The sequence below is a fragment of the Hesperophylax consimilis genome, unplaced genomic scaffold, assembly GCF_061612785.1.
Source record: "Hesperophylax consimilis isolate HC1 unplaced genomic scaffold, BYU_Hcon_1.0 scaffold_41, whole genome shotgun sequence".
In the NCBI taxonomy this organism is placed as follows: Eukaryota; Metazoa; Arthropoda; class Insecta; order Trichoptera; family Limnephilidae; genus Hesperophylax; species Hesperophylax consimilis.
The window spans coordinates 666154-673528 of record NW_028301271.1 but is presented as its reverse complement, the minus strand read 5'-3'; positions in this window follow the sequence as shown (position 1 = coordinate 673528).

Genomic DNA, 7375 nt, shown 5'->3' with positions numbered 1-7375 from the left:
ACCTTGGGGTGATCTTTGATCCCAAGCTGACATTTTCAAACCACATAGTCCAGCTTACCTCGGCTTGCTTCAAAACTCTTGGTTTTGTAATTAGAACTTGCAAACAATTCAATAACAAAGAAGCAATGACCTCCATGTTCAACGGAGTGGTCAGAAGCAAGCTGGAGTACGCCAGTACTGTCTGGATACCTTATCAACTTAAATACATAAATATGATTGAACAAATTCAAAAAAAATTCCTAAGGTGTGTTTACATGCGATCATACGGAATATATCCGAAATTCATGCATCACGTGGAACTGCTAAAGGAGACAAATTACCAAAGCCTGGAGACTAGGCGTAATGCCGGACTCATGGTATTTGAATTAAAGTTACTAAAAAACCTTATCGATTGCCCATATCTCCTGTCATGCTGTGGATTATTCGTTCCTGATAAATACTGTCGAAATCGTAGCCACGACCTATTCTGTATACCGCAGGGTCGGACAGATGTCATTGCCCGACATAGCATGACAAGAGGTATGACCTTACTAAATGCCCTACCAGCGGATATAGATGTGTTTAATATCACTATACCATGTTTTAAAAAATATATGTACATGTATTGTTAGTTTTAATAAAATTGTACCATAATTGGACTAACCTGTCTGTCGTACAATAATAAAAAATAAAAAAAATAAATAAAAAAGAATTCATAATCGATAATAATACATTGACCACACCCGATAGGCAGATACCCAGGTAGTTAGGATGTCTTGATTCGTCCATTGCAGTTTAACAAAAGATTGCCAAAATTAATTAACGCTTTTCCCCAAGGATACCTGCAATGTTTTGTTTACCGCTATCTCTGGGATGGAAGTGCCCACCAATATATTGTATTCGGAGAATTAGACTGGTGAATCTCTAAGGATACTTTGTGGGTGGCAATTAATGAATAATTATAAAAATAGCTCAAATGACCACCCAAATTGAAATTGACTCTAAATACATGACCAATTATTAGTTTGGTAGAAACATTTGCTTAGGTAATCTGTTCGGGGATGCTCTTCTGACGAAAAGTTATTTCTTCAGTGGGGTGATTACCTACGCAGATTTTCTAAACCTAAATTATTACCTACATGTTCTTCCTTCCTTTTAATTAATTCATATGAATCATTCCTACAAATATACTACCTATATATTATAAGTTATAGGCGCAATAATATTTATATTACAGAATTAGTAGATACCTTAGTAGAGTATATTACAATTTGGGAGGCGGGGTTGGGTACCACCGCCCCGAGAATCAATTATTGGGTAACCAACACGTCTAACATAGGTCACCCCAAGTGGGTCGCTACGTTTGGTGATTTAGCAGGGGTGCCCGGGTTCATCGGGTGCGCCTGCCCACTTGACCCTTTGAACTCTCCAACTGGTCTCTCTTGACCCACCGCCTTGCGCCGCAGCGGGAGGAATAGATTCATACGTCCGTCACTCCTGGACATACTGATCCTTATGCTCTTACCCACTCCTCGTACCTTTTCCCTTCCCAGAATTTCCTCTCCTTCTTTTTGTTAAAAAGACCCTCCACACAGCATCATTAAAGATGACATAGGCTCTGAGGGAAATTACTTTCCTCAGAGTCTCCTATGAGGGGTAATGTAAAAACATATTCACAATAGCAAGATCCATCCCATACCCCTCCCTTCCCCATCCCATCCCTATATGCTAATGTAACTTTTTTTCTTACATAAATATTATATAGGTATTCACTAAATAATTAAAATACTTAAGTGAAAACCTATTATTGGTTAAATAATTAACACTTAATACACCATACTTTGTAATTATTATAACTGTTGGTTTTCCAAATAAAATAAAATATACACAACACCAAGCGACCTAGAGAAAGTTGGTACGAATAATAGATAAGATTAAAATTGATCAAACAAAAACACGTTAGTTCCGTTTCCGGACAAAATGGTTAATTTTAGAAAATCGAGTGTGTATCTATCTCAATCTATTTTACTGTTTGTTACTTTGTCTGCAAGAACATATCGTCTTTGAATGAATGTATGAATTCGTAATATTATATAAATGTATCTAATAAAATTATGTAATCAGACACAGATGAGAATAAAATTAATAGGTACCTGACCCTCACATAAAATTGGCATAAAAATTAACAAATTTCTATTCAATAAATACGCTACCATCTTCCAGCTGTAACTGTCTAAAATGGATTTACATTTGAATACAATTTATCAAATTTTATGTTCGAGTGGAGTTTTTTTTTTTTATAAAAATTACTGGCTTTCACCCTTCAAGGGTGTTCTTGGCCATCATTTAAAATTATTGAGAAATGAAAGGTGAATTTAAATATTAATTTTATTTAAATAGGCAAATTTCAAAATTATGATGAAAATTGGAGTCGAGTTCAGACTTAAAAGAGATGAAATGTTGAATGGAGTGGAGGCAATTTTAGTTAAGGCTTGATAGAAGAGAGGATATTTGTTTAGAGAGGGACAACCAAAAAATATGTGATCTAAAGTTCCCACTTCTAGACCACAGAATGTACAATCTGGGGAGTCAAGGACGTGAATTTTAAAAAGGTGGGAAGGAACGGAACAATGTCCGATCCTCATTCGAATGAGTGAAGAAATTTCTTTTTTGGAAAAATGAGGGAATTGCTGAAACCACGGTTTTGATGGAATAGTCCTTTGTATTGAGAATAGTCCCTTGGATTGACTAGCAATGTGCCAATACTCTGCCCAAACATTGCGGGATCTTTCTTTGATGATGGAAAAAATGTCAGATAAGAGAATGTGGTTTACGAGGGTAACAACAGGGTTGGACGCTCCTTGTTTTGCCAAGGCATCCGCAATATCATTACCCATGATACCAACATTAGGGCGGAACGAATTTTTTTTTTCTAATTTTGATTTGGAATAGTTGTATTAAGTTGCCAATTGCCATCAATTACCTCAATTAAAAATAATGGTAAGAGCCCCCGCCAAGACATCGAAAATTTACAAAAACGACAGTTTAGGGGATATTTGCGCGGCCTAGAAAATAGTACAGAATTTATTAAAATAGGTTTATTTGATTTAAAAACATATCCAAATATAGTTAAATAGCTATTGCAATCAAATATTTCTTTATTTTAATATACGTTGGCGCTGTAACAGAGGTGCAAAGTGCGGGACGAAGCGGGGGGCGGCACCTGACAATCCACAAAATGCATTGTTTTGTTTAAACTACTGTACATAATTGTCTCAGGTGAAAGGTCGCGCGTCAATTATATTCACGAGTACTTATTGTTAAACATTTTTTAAGTGAATTAAATTGATTTCTAGAAGACAAAATTTAAAATGTCCGATATTTGGTGTAAGTGCAGAGTTGAAAGAGAATATCCCACCTACATATGAAAAAGAGATGAAATTCTACGAATGGGTTAGATAAGACTTAAAAATAAAGAATAACACAACAACAGAACCTACGTATTTTGAAATTGCCGAAGTAGTTTGAACGAAAATTGAAGAACTGTGGATAAAATCTTCTATTCCAATTGTCACACACAAAATAATCTTACAATTACTAAAAATTTATCACTCGAAGTGTTATAATTTGAAAAAGTCTTTGAAGAAACTTAAGGAAGAAAAGTTAGAAGAGTTCAGAGTACAGAGAAGAAAGATTTTTGACATAGCTGCAAGTAAATGTCAAGAATTTGTAAGCTGTACTTGTTTGAGAGAAAAAAAAAGTTCCAAAAGAGGAACAAGTGTTTTTAGAAGACCAACGCACTAACTGACTAATGGCTTTAGGAAGAACTGATCTTATCCATAGTAAAAAATTGCTGAATAGAAGATTACGTACTCTCAAACAAGAAATTAGGCATAATAGATAGGATGAAACTAAGAACAATAAGACAGAATGAGACCCGAGCAAATTATAACCGAAGAACGAGTAACAGAAATTCCTTCATTATATTTCGATGGAAGGAAAGACAAGACGGCTAAAACTGTTTTAAAAAGATCGAAGAGGCTTAGAGTGATTATACAAGAGGAACATATTTTGATTATAAAAGAACCAGGTACTGTTTATGTTGGGTATGGGGTTCCAACATCGGGCAGTGCAAGAAATATTGAAAGAACTATCCACAGATTTTAAACGACTGAAAAGATATCACTAGATGGTTTAATGGCTGTTGGCTGTGATGGAACAAACACAAATAAAGGGAAAACAGACTATCTCGACCATTGCAATGGATAATTTGTCTCTTACACGCCAATGAGTTACCATTGAGGTATTCGTTTACCTATTTGGATGGCCCTACTGCAGGACCTAAATCATTTGCAGGTCGAATTGGTAAAGCATTAGAAATATGTGAAACACTGCCGTTGGCTAACTTTGAGAAGATAGAAGGTGAACTACCTCCACAAATATCCACAGATCTCAGTACAGACCAGAAATATTTACAAGAAATTACTACTGCTGTCATAAATGGATCCTGGTCTCCTGGATTTATTAAAGTGAAGCCAAGGTAAACTACCCTATGCCCGCTGGTTGACAAGAGCTAATCGCATACTGCATTTGTATATTTGTATAATCTTGTGACTTTAGCAACGTTTGTAGTATAATCATACGCTCCTGTCTGGTTTGCTATCAAAACACTTTCATCCTGCAAATATGGTTCAAATCATTTATGGAAGCTCATTAACGGCACTAGACATTTGTCCGACGAGTTGTTAGTGATAGTGGACCCTGTTATAATTTGAAACAGTTACTTCGCTCATCCAGAAAACTTGTTATTGAGTATGATAACAGATTCACGTAAGCACATTAGAGAACTCGCTGCAAGACGCATTTTAAAGGCTCGTCAAGTTAATAAAAAATCTGTTTCGCGCATTTTTGAGGTGCCAAAAGTGAACTTAAATGCATTTTCTTACGTAGACATGATTGACTGGCATGAAAATATATACGAACCCTCAATACTGATGAATATTTCCGATGATCAGTTACAAGATCTTATTGAAAATGGAGAAGATACAATGTTGAAGTTTATGAGACTGCCTTGCCACACCCAGGCTGTGGAAAGATTTGTAAAAGTTGTGACAGAAGCAGTTCTGAGTGTATTCGACAAGACAAGACGAGAGGGATTCATAAAATCTAAATTAGCATCTCGAAAACTCATGCCAAAGTATGAACCTAAAAATGGTTTTTTGGTATAAAAAATGATTTTTTTCATACCAACATAACTTTCTTAATCTGTGTTTATTTTTGACAATTTTTTTTTTATTAATTAAAATCTACTATTATTTTATCATTTCGTGCATAACATATTATTATATTTACTTATTATTTTGTTTATAGGGTGTTTAATACAAAACGTCTATAAAACCTTAAAAAATAAAATTTCAAGTCTATGGCGGGACCTCAAGATGTCGAGCTAGAAGTTCCAAATTGAGAAGTGTTATTTAGAATTACATAAAGCATATTTGACCTGGTATTCCAATTCGAATTTCGAAAAAAAAAATTTTTTCATACAAAAGTGTTCCACCCTAACCAACATGTCCAGGAATCCAAATCAGAGTTACAGTTTTACCAGAGCTTTGAATGGAGGCTATCAATACTAAATAACAAATGTAGATCCTAGTAAATAAATTCTACAGCGCCCTTGAGGTGATTTTTCACATAAACGGCGCTCTACAAATTATCCAATTATTATTATTATTATTATCATCACTCGAATAAGGCATACAAAGTGATCATCAGGATGAAGAAGAGGACTGGATTTAAGTTTTTGGAGGGAACTGAGAGAGTCAGAGAGAACGAGGGAATGTTCAAAATTATTTTTGATTTATATTTATTTATGCTACCATCTTCCAGCTGTAACTGTCTAAAATGGATTTACATTTGAATACAATTTATCAAATTTTATGTTCGAGTGGAGTATTTGGGAATATTTGGAAATAAGTTAACAACATCAAATGAGACTAATTTTGAATTATTCGGAATATGTAGATTTTTCAGTTCATCAAAGCGAATGAATTCTTAATGGTGAATTTCGGAGCAAACACTTTAGAATTATTAAATACTTCAGTTATAAATGAAGCTGTTTTGAAATTCGAGAATTACAACTTGACACGACCGGCCTAATAGGTTTGTCACTTTTATGGATTTTTAAGAAACCATATAATTTAGGGGATTTTGGATTTTTTGTTAGAAATTTTACTTGTTCGGTTTATTATATAACGCGGTCTCGATGTCCACCGCAACGTTTTCCACTGCACTAATCACTCACCACCTCTATAAAAAAGTGCAGAAACAATAAAAAAGCTCGTTCCTACACTTAAAGTCAACTATAATCGCGAAACATCCATTATGCTGAACATCAGGAAGAAATTAAAGGATGAACAATTAATTTTAACAAAGGCTGATAAAGGCAACACGATAATTATAATGAATAAAAGTGACTGTAATTCCAAAGTGCAAGACTTTATTAAGACGGACAAATTTGACATTCTACGTAAAGACCCCACTTCCAAATACCTAGATAACATTAAAAGTGCTTTGAATTCATGCAAATCCCCAATCATTCAAGACAATTCATACCAACAAGTAAATCAAATGAAAAATACACTTTGTAAAACACCACTTTTATTTTGAATTAATATTAACAACCAACCAGGTTTCGCTTAGCTCAAGCTTCATCAGGGCTTATTAGGATATCAACTGATGTTGATATAATTTTGTATGATTTTCAGTTGATATAATAAGCCCTGATGAAGCTTGATGCTCGGGCCAGTTATTTTTGCATAGTATTTGGTTCGAGTTGTTTCCCGCCCGCGTTCCGCGCGTTTACCTACATCAAGTCAGTTGTTTAAGTAACCGCGCCGCAAGTGCAACCGCTTCCGCATAACCTATCTTGAGTTATTAAAACCACCGCGCCGCGCTATAAACGGCAAATGTTATACCGCAAAGAACGCCGTGAAAAGTGCATAAAAATAGCAATCTATAACGCATTGAACCATTTCGCAATTCTAATATCACTATTCCTTTTCCTTGACCTCCTCCAATACTAACAATTACCCCCACCGGTGATTAAAGCAGAGCAAAGTGGAAGGTGCCGACAGTTTGGAGATATTGGTAAGTCAATCAAACAATATCACAAAATACCGCAAATTACAGTCCATTCACGCCGCAACATTTGGTCCTTCGAGCCGGATTATTTAAATTGAGAATTACATTTTGGTAATTCTAGAACCATTTATTCCTATTCAATCGCAAATCGCATTCATTTTGTGTAAGAATTCAGTTAGCAATACTCGCCCGCTATTTGAAATTACATGCCTAGGTATAGGTACTCTTTGATATTTTGGGTAATTAAATTATTTAT